The sequence below is a fragment of the Pteropus medius genome, unplaced genomic scaffold (assembly GCF_902729225.1).
Source record: "Pteropus medius unplaced genomic scaffold, Ma_sr-lr_union100, whole genome shotgun sequence".
NCBI lineage: Eukaryota > Metazoa > Chordata > Mammalia > Chiroptera > Pteropodidae > Pteropus > Pteropus medius.
In genome coordinates, this window is record NW_024347791.1 from 22,811,444 (window position 1) to 22,829,372 (window position 17,929).

General features: G+C 31.7%; 1 pseudogene; it reads left to right on the top strand.

Annotated features, from left to right (window-relative positions):
• Positions 1 to 14,174: 14,174 nt before the first annotated feature.
• On the top strand, positions 14,175 to 14,293 carry LOC120615344 (uncharacterized; annotated as a pseudogene).
• Positions 14,294 to 17,929: the final 3,636 nt, after the last annotated feature.

Sequence of the window (17,929 nt, forward strand, 5' to 3'; positions counted from 1 at the left end):
TCTGTTAGTCTAGCAAAGAACAGTTTTACAGTTTAATTGATAGCTTTTGGGTTTTGTTGTTATTGTCGTTACTGTTTCGGTAAGTTGCTAATTCCTATGTCCTTTGTTCTCTTTTTTCTTAAAGGTTTCTCAGTACTATCCTCTTCATTATTTTTTCTTTTACTATCTGGTCTCCAAAGCATCTTTGCCCTTCTCTTCCTTAGCAGTGATGCTTTCAAAGAATTTCCTCAAGCTCTCCACATTTTAAACATCTTTTCCTACAGTATTTGTTCTGATTTACCAGGACTTCTTTCCTGTATTTTCAAAGTAAGGGAGATTTTTGCTTCTTGAGGCTCAACCTATGTTCTCTATTCTCCCCTTCTTTCTTGCAAGCAATATTGAGAATATATTCATGTGCTTTATTCAATATAGTTATAAACTGATATTCCAGAAATGCATAGTTATTTGCTTCATCATTTTTCCCATATATGTTTCTTTGAACATTTGTGTTTTGAAACATACTGTTTATTGTTGTTGTTACTGTTTATTGTAAACATAAACTCTACATTGGTAATTTAGACCAGCATTTCTTAGTATTAATTTTGTTATAAGGTTGCTAGTGATCACATGATCACATGCAAAATAATTTATCATGCAAAGAAAGTATTTTCATAATCGCTAATTCAAATAGATACATTCAGTGCTATTTCAAGATACACAGATTAAAACAAGAATACAGTGTTCACAAGAATAACTAATAAAAATGGAATTACACTAACTATACCTTGTATTATAAAAAGACTACTATATAGCTGAAAATGCGTGGTTGGTCTTACTTGTTATTTTCAGAAAACACTAAACTTTTAGAAAATTAAATGTACTATAACATTAGGAAATGAGTTACAAAATACAAATGCAGCAATTTGAATCTCATTTAAAGGATAAAAAAATTATTTACTACTAACTTGCAATATTTACGCAGGTAAGATTTTTTTTCTAATTTATAAATGACAAACTAGGAATTCATCTTTATTGGTAGAAATATAAGTGACATAAAAATCAGTGAAAAACACTTATTTTATGCCTTGCTATGAAATTATATGCTTTGATATCTTGCTAAAGTATTTGATTAAAGGTAGGCTAAAAACTCATGAAAAAATGGAAAACAAATTTATGTATTAGTGCAATACCTTTAATCTTATGCAAAATACTAACCATTAACAAAACACTACAGAATATTAAACACCAAATAAAAAATGTGGCAATACTGAAGACTCAACATAACAAAAGACTACACTTTTAATTAATTTATTCATTCATCTATTTATTTATTATTTTGTTTTAATAAAAGACATAGTTTATCATTTTCTAAACTCATTTAAGTCTAATGATTACTTCTGTTTATGACTCAATAAAAAGGTCATGCCTATAAAATATTACAAGATGAGATATCATCATTATGAAAGTCCATTGTCTTCACAATGATTCTAATGAGAACCCAGTAAAATTTTAAGAAATATAATTGTATTTTTCTCCATTAGAAATTCTGTTTTGTAGAATTTGAAAAATTCTTAATTATTCCTAGCCCAAACTTATAAAAGCCGAATATTTAAACCTATTTTAGAATGCAATTTTCTATTCCAGTTTCATCAGGTCATAGATATACAGTCTCTGTACTCAGTGTAATTTGCTTTAACTGTTATGTACCTTAATTTATCAATTTGCAAAGTAACTATACTAAAGTTTAATGACACTACCCTTGGAAGAGAGCCCATGAAGCAAGCCATGTGATGAGAAACAGCAAGAGGCCTCTAAGAGCCCAAAGCTAGGAAAACAGGGACCTCAATCCTACAACTGCAAGAAAATGAATTCTGTGGCATTTTTAAAATATGGCTGTGAAGTTTTGACACTCTTCTCATTAAAGTCCGGGGTCAAATTCTCCTCCCATTACAAGAAATTCTATAATTGCTTTGATCTATTGAACTCAGTGGAAAGGATGCTCTGCCATAAAAAGCCATGAGCTCTGCCTTGTTATAAGAACACATGCCCTTGGAGACCTGGTCAGTACATAAGAAACGCATTTACCATGAGACCTGGCAATTGTGAGGGACCAGTCATAGTTACTCCAGTAGATAGATTCAATTGAGTCTGCTTTTCAAACATTCCAGTCCAGGAACCAGACACACGAATCAAAAAGACTCAGAAGTTGATCCTTGAGCCCTACCTGTTTTAATTCCAAAAAGTCTGATCCTTTCCAACTGAAGTACTGGATTTTGTGAAGTCTAGATAAGATGTCCTCACTGTATATTTTCTAAATTTCTGACACACAAAATCTAAGTTTTATGCTACTATGTTTGGGGTTTGTTTGTTATGCAGCAATGTATAAGTGGAACCATGACACCAAGAGAGGAAAAAAAAACTTCTTTAAAATGATAAAATGCGTAAGCTTTATTAAAAGAATTCATACCTTTAGCTATATTAAAATCAAGGCATTAAAAGTCAGCATAATTTAAGATATGATTTGAAATATACCTGATTGGGGGAAAAGCTTACATTTTCCTTTATGTGTTGACAAAAAGAACTTTAGTTTACTGTGGTGAATACTTGGAAGATAGTTCGATGTTATGTATCATATTTGAATTTGTGTATACCTATATTATAGAAAATTCACTGCTAGATGTATGTTCTTGCAGTACTGTTCCATATATCCACCAGGGGATATACATAACAATGTTTATAGCATCATCATTTATAATAGGATTAGATAAATAAGCTGGAAACAACACAAATATTTATTAATAGTATAAAGTCTTATATCTCAGTGGAATGTTATAGAATTATAAAAATGGAAAAGCAGCAAAAGACATCAATATAAATTAATCTAATGGGACTGTAAGGTATAACAACTAAGTCTTTAGAGGTAGATTTCCTGGTTTCTAATCCTGGCCACTTACTAGCTGTTTTGTCTTGGGCATGATTTTAACTATCGCATGACTCATTTTCCTCACAATAAAATAAGAATTGAAACAAACCTAAAAAATTGTTGCAATATTAGGATGTTTATGTTCATATTAAGTACCATAAAATTGTTAGGTTTTGCTATCTTACAAATTCCCTCTCACAATATTACTGAAAAAACAATTTTAAAGAAAATATATAAAAGTTGTTAGCAAATTTAATGTTAAAAACAAGCAATAGATAGCAATAGTTATTTAAGAAATATTTCCATTCCTGGTAAATCTATTTAATAAAACAAGAGTATGATCAACTAGAAAAAATTTAGGAGTTAATGACTGGAGGGTCTGAAGGGAATAATATCAGACAAAGGAATATAAGAAATTTCAACAGTGTTGATAATGTTTTATTTTTAAGTTAAGATGTACATACAATGGTTTACTATTATCCTTTAAATTGTACAGTCATATTATATACTCTTTATGTGAGATGATTCACAAGATTACTTTTTAATTAAAAAAAAACCTAAAATCTGTAACTATTAAAAAGTACTATTATGCTCCATTACAAGTTTTTTAAGAACAGAAATTTCTGTTTAATATGGAATCTCTAGTTCCTACAAAAGTCCCTAGCAGGTAGTGAGTGCTCAGTGCATATTGATTATTCAATGAAAGTTAATACATAATAACCTGAACAAGACTCAAGAAAATTATGTTAAAATTTCACTGTAACGTTATTAAACATTTATTATCCAGGTATATAGATCTGGACTGTTGAATTCCTTCTTGATCTACATATGCCCTTTGACCCTCCTTTCCATGATGTACTTAGATCTGCCAATTGTCATTTCATGAATTCTCTAAGATTTTCTCTTCTTTTGCATCTAGCCCTCACTATCTTTCTCAATACTGTTAATATTGCTCTCAAATTTATGCACTATACTCAGGTATAAATTCTTGTATTTAAACAATATTTTTAAGCTACATATAAGAAATTAGGCAAACAGACTCCCCATAGGTAGTGGATAGATAAGGTGGTAGATAGTCTATAAATTATTTTTACTCAATTTTTAATCATGAGAATCATTTCTAAAAGGACAAAACTCAAAGAAGCAAATATAAAAAATATGCTAGGGAAAATAATAAAAAAATGCAGTTATTCTGTAATCAAAAAAATACATGAATCTCAAAAGAAATTACCAATTTCAAAGTGAGAACATTTGCAACTTTTCAACATTGAATTGGAGAACTTTGTACAAATTTGGTGATGTATCCTATAAAGGAAAATACAGTTTGAGCCCATTAATCAACATGAATCCCACCTAAAAATAATTATCAATCTAAATTTCTCAGTGAGTATAAACTATGTAAGAAGTGATTTACTCTTGCTACTTTATAATTGATGATTGACCATTTTATAATTTATGTTTATAAATAAATGTTAATGTCAAAAATATGATTTCTATGTTAAGCAATCAATACAAATATTTAAGCAATTAATATTCATTTTTGAGCACTTTTTATGTGTCTAGTATTGAGAAAGTTACTAACAATATAAAGATTAGGGAATAATACATGGTCTCTACTCTCAAGTAGCTTGTAGCCTCACTAGAGAGACAGACAACTATAGTACTTTTTGTGTTATAAATAAATATTCACAAGCTCATGTGTAATTCCAGCATACAAAGTCTATCCTAGAGAGGGAAGTCAAGGAAGAAAATTATGAGTATATATTGAAATCTATCATATTGTCAGGTTAAAAAAGGGTGGGGGGTAGAGGAGAGGAATAGAAAAAACATTCCAAGTAGATAAAACAGTATATGCCAAGACACGGAGATATCAAAGCATATGAAAAATCTGAGGAATGAAGTCTAATGAAACTAGAGCATGAGTGTACTTGAGGTAATGATGAGAATTCACTGATAAAATTCAAATTTAAATTTGGAACAAAATTAAAAGGCTACAAAGTCTCTTGTATGCACATTAAACAAAATTGAACATAAATGCTATTCTCTTTATAATTAGTCTCTTGGTGATTGTTAGAATATAAAATTACGTTTTATAACCATTCTGACCAAAGAGCCTTTTCCAAGATGTAACAATTTATATATATACCAAATATGAAGTTTTGATTTGTTATAAAAATCACAAAATCAACATTGGTGAAGGAAAATAAGTAATAGTCTCCTTGGGATACCTTTAAGACAATAAATACTTTAAGCTCTATTATTCAGAAATAATCTTGAGTTATATATCCCAAACTGAATTGTTCTATTAGTTATACCTTCTAGAGGTCTTTTTTATTCCTGATTTCCATCAGGTCCATTTTGTAAAAGGTGGACATTATATATATGGTTTACATCTCCTCTCAGTATTTTAGGACACTAGATATCCTGCTACATTAAAATAGGAGAAAAACATCACGACATTGCTCTTTGCAATGATTTCTTAGCTATATCACCAAAAGCACAAACAATAAAAGCAAAAATAGACAAGTGAGACTACATCAAATTAAAAGCTCTGTACAGCAAAGGAAATAATTAACAGATTGAAAAAGCAACATATAGAATGGGAGAACATATTTGCTAACCTTGTATCTAATAAGCAGTTAATATCTAAAATATATAAAAACTTCTACAACTCTATAGCAAAACAAACAAACAACAACAAACAAATTAAAAAATGATAGGAGGACTTGAATAGACATTTATCCAAAGAAGATGTACAAATGCCCAGCAGGTATATGTAAAGGTACTCAACATTATTAATCAGGCAAATGCAAATCAAAACCATAATGAGACGTCATGTCGTATTTAGCCATTGCTAAAAAAAAAAAAAAATGTTAAGTGTTGGTGAAAATGTGGATATATTAGAACTCTTATACACTGTTTGTGGGAATGTAAAATGATACAGTTGCTATAAAGAGCAGTATGGAAATTCCTCAAAAATTAAAACTTGAACTTCCATATGATCCAGAAATCCCACTTCTGGGTGTATGTCCAAAATAATTGAAATCATGGCCTTGAGTTATTTGCATTTCCATCACTGCAGCAATATTCACAAATACCAAGATATGGAAACAACCTAAATGCTCATCAATGGGTGAATGGGTAAAGATAATGTCTTTCAGCCATAAAAAGAAGGAAATCCTGTCTTCATGTTCTATATTCCTGCTATCTTGCACAGGCAAGATTCGAGAAAATAAGAATATAGATAGTTTATTGATTGACTATGGTATTCTTGAAAGATTAGGTTCTTTATGGCTTACAAATAATTCCCATCCATTGCCATGGAATCTCCAAAGGTAGGATAGCTTGTAAAGACTAAAATTACCAAAGTTGAAAGAAATAGCCAGATAATTCCTGCTGTTGGAGCTTTAGGATCTACTGACATCTTTCCTTAATCAGGTTCTGACCTTATACACTAACACAAACTTGATTCTATTCTTTGGACATGTTTTTAGACTCGATTCTTCTTTTAGATTCCGTTGGTTGTTTATCTTGTCACTTCAAACTTACAGTGAATTTTTTTGCTTTCCAGACACAACCTATTACATAAATTTGGGGGGCATTTGTTCCCATTAACGTCATACTCCTGAACTATGTTTCTTGCTTCAATCTCCACTGATTTGTCTTAAAGCTGCCATCTCTAAAACTGGCAAAAGACAATCAGAAGATTTGTCTCTAAGGACCATTTATAGAGACAGTGACGCCGGTTTCTAGGGTCTTGAAGAGTAGCAGAAACTCAGTTAATAAGAAACTGGAGAGAAAAGGTCAAAATAATAACAAGAACAGAACTGACAAGTCTAACTTGCTGAGTACTAAAGTAGGAATTCTTCAGACTATAAAGATTAGAAAAAACAGAGGCAAGCTCTTAACATAGAGTTGAACAAAAATATAATATTTTACATAACTGATTTACATGTCATCCTGCTGGAGACAATGGTGTGAGGACATCTTTGTGACTGTAAAGAGAACAGACAGAGGTGTGATTGTCTCTATTTGCCTCATGAGGCGGCAGAAAACAATGTTTTCTGCTTTGAGTCCAGAATGATGTTTTTAAGAACAGCTATTTATATTCCCTACATCATATTTGTATATTCAAATGTTTTCATTACAATGACAGTCACAGGAAAATTGAGTTATCTTATAAACTTGCAGAATTTCTAAATATTCGTAAAATAATTTGTTAGCTATGTTTACTTGAAGTAATCTATAAAGACAATTCTTCCCCCCCGCCCCCACATCTAGGATCAATAAATGAGATACTGTGTTATGTCTTTGGTGGATGTGATTGATTCATTGATCTTTCAATGTTCTAACATTCCTTTAAACCAATTACGTTAACATTATAAAGTTTCCATTTAAGTTTGTTCTATTACATTTTACTGAAGCTACAAAAATTGTTTTTAACTACTGAGTAGGCTCTTTTCCCACAAAGTAGTTAGAAAGAAAAAAAATTGAGTATTTAATGTAAATTGCCACAATTACCAACTACATGCTCTGTTTCTGACCTAAATCATTACTCAGTGATAATATCTTGAGTCTTGACATATTTCATGTAGGTGGAAAATTAATGCTGACTATTTCAGTTTACTACTAGACTATTTTGAAATAATGTTTCAAAGTACATATACTACTAAAAATTTACTGTTATCCTTTTAAAATCTTTATTATTCTAGTTTATTAGTGTGTACATATAGGTTATTGTAAAGTTTATATGAAATGATCTTTCTACATTATAGTCTGTCTTGAGATTTAAAATTTAACCTTTCATATTTTAATAATAGAATCTTAACTTGGATTTTTATATGTGCCAACAGAATGATTTTTAGTCGTGAGAAAATAACACAATGAAATATTCGGTTAAGGATATTTCTTTTGTGTACTTATGAAATCATTATACTCTAACTCATAGAGATAAGCTTACATGTTAGTTCTAATTATTAATATTGCTGTTTAAATAACTCAATAAAAATGTCCAATTCTTGGAATTTAGTCCACCGAAAACATTTAAAACTAATCTAAATTCTAGACTAAAAACATAAATATTAGTATACCTGACTTTTTTATGCCTTTTATCTTTTTATTTTTCTTAACATACTATTATTTTAAAAAAGGTAAATAGAACTGGAGCACAATTGTTATTTGATTCTCTTTATGAATAAAGATAATGACTATGTTTTATTATAACAGGTAAATACAAATTCGTATCCTTCCTCATATACGAATAGACTTACTTTATGAAAACATAGCTGTGTCTACAAAGTTCAGAATAGTTAATTTCTACTTTCAAGAAAACTGCTTTGGGTTGTATTGACTTTCAATGACTTTCTTCAGGCTAATATCTGAGATCCCCCACTTGCTGACACTTTGTATGAAATATACAAACACTTTGAGATAGCAATGCAAGAATACCAAGGTATAATCAATGCGATGCTCTTGATGGTAAAACATTCTCTCAGTAAGTTTTAATATAGTCCAAATGTCATACTTATAATAAGAAAATATTCCTAAATGTTAATTCTAGATTACATAATTCTGTTTAGCAACCATAAAAAGTTTTAGATATTCATAATGTTTTAACTTTAACCTAATAAAAACACAGACATTTAATTTATATTGTATTTTATTTATGTATACTCATGTGATTTGAATTTTGTATATCTTAATAAATTTATGCTTTATTAAAATTAAAGTACTTGTGATCAATTGATTATCAAGGTATCAATCCCTATAACAACCTTTATTGATACTAATGATTTCTTAAAGTTTTTACTTTGATTCAAAAGTTTGAAACCTATTGCACAAGTTATTCATAGCATGAATAACTTAAACATATACCTAAATATTACTAAGTATATAAAATGAATATAAAAATAACTATGCATAAAAGTATATCTTTATCAGTATATTAAAAAATCATAAACTATGTTCAGTAAAGAGCATAGTTCTTAATGCAAAAGTTTTATTAGCAAAATGTTTATTTCTTTTATCTTAATTTTACTCATTAACTAATACAGTAAATTTTAAATCTAAATTATATCTCTTCAACCAATACTTTAAATACATCTATCACTACTATGGAGTCTGATTTAAAAAAAAATACTAATAATCAACTTGATCAACTCAGCAAGTTTTCACAAGGTTATTATAACTTTCTTTACTTGAAATAAAGTAAACTTGGCATCACATCATAAAATAAAATATAAACAAACTGGATCTAGACCTTTAATCATCAAGATGCAAAATGGTTGATCTGCAGGAAAGGTATGTGATTTGTGTGTTTTGATTCAGAAAGCTTTAGAATACTTAGAATTAGATCAAGAGACCCAGAGAAATTATCAATGTGAATGTTACATTGAGTTATTTTTTTCCCAGCCAATACCTGGAGTGTTCTATGGGTAGCACAGCAATCAAATCAACCAATAGAAATGTCATTAGTGGCTTTGCACTCATGCCCTACTAATGAAAATTGACAAAAAGACAGATAATATGCAAAAGGGTCATAAACATTTGAAATCTAAATTGGACAAATTAGCAGAGAAAGTTAATAACCTGGAAACGCCAATCGATGGCGGAAAGGAATAAACTGCTAGCATTGACTGAGTCATTACTTGAAACTCAAGGGAACGATACACTCTAAAAATTTTTCAGCAGTGGAGAGAAAAGCAGGTAAACTTTTGTAACTTTAACTAGAAACCAGTGAAAACTGTACATGTTCCATAAACATCAAATTTACCTCAGGAGTTTGAGAAACCAATCAGGTACCCTACTTGAAAAATGGTGATTCCAAATTCTAAATTGAATGCAAAAGACAGTTAATTCCTCAAAAAAGAAAGCGACTGAGCACCTATACTCAGGATTTTTTGTTTGCTTGTTTGCTTTCCCTGGTTTTCAAGACAAATTTATATGTTTTTAAATTGACGTTAGTATAATAAAGTGATGTCCAATTTACTTTTCATAAATATTAGTCCAAATAATATCCTCTCCTATGTAATTTTCACAGTATAATAAAACTTCAGGAGAATTAATTAATGCAATAACAAATAGACAAATTAAAAATGGATCTGCCCTTGCAAATAGACTCTATTTCTAGAAGTATTATTCATTATCATTGAAACTTATTCTTGATTCTAGACTTTTAAAATGCCCAAAGAATACCCAAGTTTTATAGGAATCATGTACAGATATTCAAATTAATTAAGACTTATTGAAAAGTTAGCATTTAAAAATGGACATTATCAAAATTTCTTTTTTTTGGACCATACATTAAATTCACCCAAAAAATTCTATTTATTGTATAGTTCTTTAGAACGTTTTTGCTATCCAGTTCTTCTCCTATTTGGCAACATTGTTAAATACTTAGAATAGTCTGAAACTCAGAAAAAAATCTCTATAAAATATGATTAAAAAATGGGTTTTTGGAACAGAAAAGACAGCGTTCTGCATGCCAAGATTCACAGACAGTTTGGAACTGCTGATGTAATAAGAATACTGAGGACATATCAGAAGAGACAATCAAAAGCTAGTAAATTATATGCTAGATAAATCTATAATTTTACCTTTGTTTTATATCTAAAGGGTCATACAGATGCACTTTTGACAGAAGATCAGCAGGAACAACGAATGAGAGTAACAGCTAGTAAGATCAGAGGTTTCAACTGTCATTTGGACAGGCTAACCATAATTGTTGTGGGTGCCATTAAAATGACAATGAAAACAAAAAAAAATAAAAAATAAAACAACTAAATCATAGTAAACAAACTAAATTATGAAAATATTTAATAACAAATATTGCAGGTGATTTTCATGCATATTCCTTGATATGCTTGATATGACTAATCAATGTTTTAGTTTAAAAATGGTTTCTCTAAGTACTTGATACTACTTATGTCACTACCTCCATATGATGGATTTAGTTTTGTTTGACAGGTTTGTTTTCTATAATGAAACACCAAGCTATTAGAGGATAGTCAATGCGTCAATGTTTTATATATAGAAATATATATTGCACAAAAATAAACTGAAAAGAAGAAATATGACTTTATTAGTAAAGATTTATGTTTTATATTTAAAATGAAATAAATACTCATAACATAAAAATATATAGAGGAAGGTAGAGAAAAGAGAAATAAAAATTTCTATATATCTCCAAATCAGATACAAACACTGTCAACAACTTTGTGCATTTCCATATTTCTATTATTTTGTCAATGTACTGATGTATATATTATACATATATACATATTATACATATATATACATATTTCTAATTATTATTTTATTATATTTTAAAGATGGTATGTCCATTTATTTTAACCTAGATAGTTGTAAAATATATACCAGACAATGGTAGTCTTATGAAAGAGATAAGATGCATGTGCCTTAAAAATAATGACCTTTAGAGTCTAGTCAAGATAGTGGAGTAGGTAAACTCTGTGCTTGCCTCCTCCCATGACCACATTAGAATTACAACTAAATTATAAAATAATCAACCTGGAGAACCGCTTGAAGACTAGCTGAACAGAACTCCTATAACTGAGGATATAAAGAAGAGGCCACACTGAGGCTGGTATGAGGGGAAGAGACACAAAACAAGCTGGCCCTGCTCCCATGTGTGGTGATTGAACATAAGAAGGAAAATCTCAGCTGGGGAGTCCCCTTGGGGAAGCCAGGGATCTCAGACCCACACTAGGCTCACAAGCCCAAGGTTCCCATGCCAGGAAGAAAAATTCCCACAAAGTTTGGCTATAAAAATCAGTGGGGATTCCAACTATCCAAATGATGGAAACCCAGATGTCTACTTAAGGGCCCATGCACAGATTCACTCACTCACAGGCAAGCATCCTGGGCTCTGGCAGAAAAACAGAAGCTTGGAAAGTACCAGAGAAATACAGGGGAAGACAGCTGTTTGACTTCAGGGTGAGGGCTGGAGGATCAGCCTCCATTATCCCTTATGTTAAGCCCTCTCCAGACAGGGCCAAATCTAAATCTGCATTGGCATGGTGAGATCTATTCTCTCGACCCTAGTGACTCACTGGGACTTCATTCCACCCAACTCAAGAACTGTCAGAGGTATATTCGTGCCTAGGCAATCAGTCCACCCCACCTTCTGAGCAAGAGGTTCTTTCATCAACAATCAACAGCCATCTGTTGCAGGCAACCAGCCCCAGCCCAAGCTGCAGTATTTCTTAAGTAAATCTCTGGGGTCTGCAAGTCTGAGGAAGGTAGCAGCTAACCTCAGTGTGATCTTTTGTGAGTGGCCACAGGCTCAGCACTGGCATGAAATCTGAATCTGCACTAACCTGGGGGACATTACTAGCCACAACTCGTTGAATTCCTGGGACTCCCCACCTAACTCAACTTGCATATCGTCTGAGGTTCTACCATTTGCTGAGCCGATGGGCAACTAGGAAGCAGTCTCAGGCCTTGCTGTGCCATAAGCCTTTAGCTAAGCTGTCCCAGTTCCAGTACTAGTAGCAGCCTGTCTCATTTCACAGTATGGGCTCTTTCATGTGCTTCCAGGTCCAGCAGAGGCAGAGACCAACTGCAGATCACTGGCCCCGGGCCAGTCGCTGGCAGCTGCTAACCTTAGCTTAGCTGGGAGCCCTTCTCAAGGAGCCTCAAAACCAACACACTGAAGGTAGCGTAAGACCACAATAGACCATACCTGATTAGCACCACAAGCTGCACACCCAAAGGGTGGTCTCAACAGGTACATGAGCTCACTGGGGTGCATCTCACTCCATGGACTCAATCCCATACAGCAGCTCATACTCTGTGGGTGTGGCCAAAACTCACTGCCAAGCAACCTGATAATCAATCCCACTCACTGATTCCCAACAGCAATCAAGATATAACTACAATAGAAGAGCACACACAATCCATACAAGGGACACTTCTGGAGCAGACAGTATAGGTGATCAGGGAGATTGGGCCACTGGGCCACATAGGGCACCTATTATATAAGGCCATTCTACTAAGATCAGAAGACATGGCAGCCCTGCCTAATACATAGAAACAAACACAGAGGGGCAACCAAAAAAAAAGAAAAAAAAAAAAAAAAGAAATAGGTTCTGAATGAAAAAAACAAACAAACAGAAGTAAACTCCAGAAAAAAAACTAAATGAAATGAAGGGAACCTGTCAGATAAAGAGTTTAAAGCACTGGTTATAAGGATGCCCAGTGAAGTTAGGGGAAGAAAGATGATCTCAGTGAGAATTTCAACAAAGAGATAGTTAGCATAGAAAGGAACATAGAAACCTTAAAAAAGAACTAGTCAGAAATGAAGAATATACTAACTGCAATGAAGAATACACTAGAAAGAATCAACAGTAGATTAGATGAAACAGAAGACCAAGTCAGTGATTTGGAAGACAAGGTTGCAGAAAACACCCAATGGGAACAGCAAAAATAAAAAATAAAAAGCCCCAAATTAGGAAAGATTAAGGGATATTTGGGATGACATCAAGTATAACAACATTTGCATCATCGGGGTACCAGAAGGAGAAAAGAGAAAGCAAGGGACTGAGAATTTATTTGAAGAAATAATGACAGAAAACTTTCTTGACCTGGTGAAAGAAATAGACATACAAGTCAAGGCAGCTCAAAGAGTCCCAAATAAGATGAACTCAAATAGGCCCATACCAAGACACATCATAATTAAAATGAAAAAGTTTAAAGACAAGAGAGAATCCTAAAAGCAGCAAGAGAAAGTGCACAGAAAACAGTTTTCAAGACAGCACATGTTAAGCTGCAAAACAAGTCTCAATAAATTTAAGAAGGTTGAAATCATATCATGGTTTTCTGGTAACCACATGGTATGAAAATAGAAATCAATTACAAGAAAAAAACTGAAAAATACATAAACTCATGAAGGCTACATAACATGCTAATAAACAACTAATGAGTTAATAATGAGATCAAGGAAGAAATCAAAAGATACCTTGAGACAAATGAAAATGAAAACACAGCTACTCAAAATCTTTGAGACACAGTGAAAGCAGTCCTGAGAAGGAAATTCATAGCAATACAGACCTACCTCAAGAATAACAATAACAATAACAACAACAACAACAAAATTATATATATATATATATAATCTCGAATAAACAATCTAACCTTACAGTTAAAGGAACTAAATAAAGAACAGCAAATGGGTCTAAATAGAGTAGAAGGAAGGAAATAATAAAGATTGTAGAGGAAATAAACAAAATAGAGTCTAAAAAAATTAAAAAGAGTCTATGGCCATGCCACCCTGAACAAGCCTGATCCCGTCTGATCTTGGAAGCTAAGCAAGGTCAGGCCTGGTTAGTACTTGAATGGGAGACCACCTAGGAAGACCAGGTGCTATAGGCATAAAAAATAAAAAATAAGGGATTGTAAGCTGACAAGGTCCTTGCAATCTGTGAGGTCTACCAAGGGCTGCTTCACCTAAAAAATAATAATAATAATTAAAAAATAATAATAAAATTATTTAAAAAAATTAAAAAGTCAATGAAACCAAGAGTTAGTTTTTTGAAAAGACACAAAATATGATAAACTTTTAACCAGACTCATCAAGAAAAAGAGAGGACTAAAATAAAACAAAAAATGAAACAGTAGAAGTAACAACTGATTCCACAGAAATACAAAGGATTATAAGAAAATACTACAAGCAATTTTATGCCAACAAATTTAACCATCTGGAATAAATGGATACAGTCCTAGAAACAGATTACTACTAACAAAATAGAATCAGTAATCAAAAACTAACAAACAAAAGTCCTGGACCAGGTGGCTTCACAGATGAATTTTACCAGTCAAAGAGAAATTAACACCTATTCTTCTCAAACTATTACAAAAAATTCAAGAAGAGGAATGCTCCTGTGCTCATTTTACAAGGCCACCATTACCCTGACTCCAAAACCAGACAAAGACATTATAATAAATAAATAAATAAATAACTGATATCTCTAATAAAAAAACATAAAAATCCTCAAAAAAAATTAGCAAACCAAAATCAGTAATATGTTGACAAGGTTATACACCATTGTCAAGTAAAATTTATTCCTGATATTCAAGGTAGATCAATTTCCTCAAATAAATGTGATATACCACATTTAAAAATTGAAAGGTTAAAATCATATGATGATATTAATAGATGTAGAAAAAGTGTTTGACAAAATTCAGCATCCATTTATGATAAAAACTCCTGACAACGTGAGAAGAGAGAAAACATACATCAACGTAATAAAAGCTATATATGACAAACCCAGAGTTAACATCATACTCAATGGGGAAAGGCTAAAAGCATTTTTCTTAAGATCAGGAATGAAACAAAGATGCCCACTTTCACCACCATTATTCAACATAGTAATGGAAGTTCTAGCCATAGCAATCAGAAAAGAAAAAGAAATAAACAGCATACAAATTGGAAAGGAAGAATTAAAACTGGTATTATTTGCAGAAGACATTATACTACACATAGAGAATCCTAAAGATTCCACTAAAAAAAATGTTAGAACTGATAAATGAGTTCAGTAAAGTAGCAGAATACAAAATTAATATTCAGAAATTGGTTTCATTCTTATACTCCCAATAACAAACTATCAGAAAGAGAAATTTAAAAAAATAATCCCATTTATAATTGCTTTGAAAAAAAATACCTAGAAATAAATTTAACCAAGGAGGCAAAAGACTTGTACTCAGAAAATTATAAGTCAATGAAGAAAAAAATTGAAGATACAAATAAATGGAAGCACATACTGCGCTCATGGAATGAAAGAATTAATGTTATTAAAATGTCCATACTATCCAAAGCAATCTATTGATTCAATGCAATCCCCAACAAAATATCAATGGTAATTTTTATAGAACCAGAACAAATAATCCTAAAATTTACATATAATTATAAAAAATGCCAAGTAGCCATACCAATCTTGAGAAAGAAGAGAAAAGTTGGAGATAACACACTATCTGGTTTCAATCTATACTACAAGGCTATAGTAATCAAAACAGGATGGTACTGGCATAAAAACAGACACGTATATTAATATAATAGAATAGAGAACCCAGAAATAAATCCATGCCTAAATGGTCATTTAATCTATGACAAAGGAGGCAAGAACACACAATGGGGTAAAGACAGTCTATTCAGTAAACGATGTTGAGAAAACTGGACAGATACATGCAAAAAAAAAAAAAACGAAACAGGACCACCTTCTTATATCATATACAAGAATAAACTTGAAATGGATTAACAACTTAAATGTAAAACCCCAAACCATAAAACTTTAGAAGAAAACATAAGCAGTAAATTTTGTCACATTGTTCTTAGTAGTAATTTTATCTGATATACTTTTCAGGCAAGGGAATCAAAAGAAAAATAAACAAATGGAACTACATCAAACTAAAAAGTTTTTGCACAGGAAAGGAAACCATCAGCAAAATGAAAACACAACCTTAAATAGGAGAAGATACTTGCCTATTATACATTTAATAAGGCATTAATATCCAAAATTTATAAAACAACATATAACTCAACACCAAAATACAAACCTTCTAATTAAAAAATGGTCAGAGGACTTGAAGTAGGCCTTTCTCCAAAGAAGTCATACATATGGCCAATAGACATATGAAAGATGCTCAATGTCACTAATCATCAGAGAAATGCAAATTAAAACCACAATGATATTACCTCACACCCAACAGAATGGCTTGCATCAATAAATCAAAAAGCAAGTGTTGTCAAGAATGTGGAGAAAAGGTAACTCTCGTGCACTGTTGGTGGGATTGAAAATTGGAATGGCACTATGGAAAATGGAGCTTCCTTAAAAAATTAAAATTAGAACTATCCTGTGACCTGGCAATTGCACATCTGGGTATTTACCCAGAGAATACCAAATCACTAATTCAGAAAGATATATGCACCCTTCTGTTCACTGCAGCAATATTTACAATAACTAAGATATGGAAGCAACCTACATGCTTATTAGATGATCGGCTAAAGAAGATTTGGTACATATATACAATTAAAATATTACTCGGCTGTAGAAAAATTAAACCTTCCCATTTGCAACAACATAGATGGACTTAGAGGGTATTATGCTATGTGAAATGTCAGACAGAGAAAGACAAATACCGTATTATTTCACTTACATGTGAAACCTAAGGAACAAAAACACATTAAATGAAAACAGACTCATTGATACAGAGAATATACTTGTGATTACCAGATGAGAAGGGAGTTGTGGGGCTGAGTGAAAAAGGTGAAGAAATGAAGAACAAAGTGGTAGTTACAAAGTGGTCATGGGCATGTGAAGTGCAACCTAGGAAATATAGTCAATAATATTGTAATAACTATGTGCAGTGCCAGATGGGTACTGGACTAATTGAGGTAATCACTTTATAAATTATATGTTTAATGACTATGCTGTACACCTGAAACTAATATAAAATAATATTAAGTGTCGACTCTAATTAAAAAATAAAAATTAAAAATAAAAGAATCACCTTTCTGTAAGCACAGGAAACACAACCTACCTGGGAATGTAGACTCAAGCAAGGAAAAATTTGTTTTAACCTGCTGGTGATTTCTTCATAGATAAAACTAATAAATGTTCAAATTAAATGTGTAAACATGATCGGGTGTGGGAGAGGTAGGAAAAGCATTGAATGGAAACCACAACCAAAATGTGTCATAAATCTCTTTAGAAACATGTTTATATACTAGAAAGTAGTGATTAGAGAGATTATAGTGATTAATTAAAATTTCTACTTAGCAATACTTCATTAATTTTGTATTTTTATGACATGTTCTTGAAAGTAAAGATACATCTATTCTTCTATCAAGAATTTATCTTACTTATGATTCTACCACTATTCCATTAATATTACTTCTTTTTTGCTAACTCTGGAAGCAAAACAACACTTGAAAGTGTGTTCATGACCTGAAACAGATAATGCAAACACATTGCAACATACACTGGTGGTGGAAATGTAAATTAGTACAGC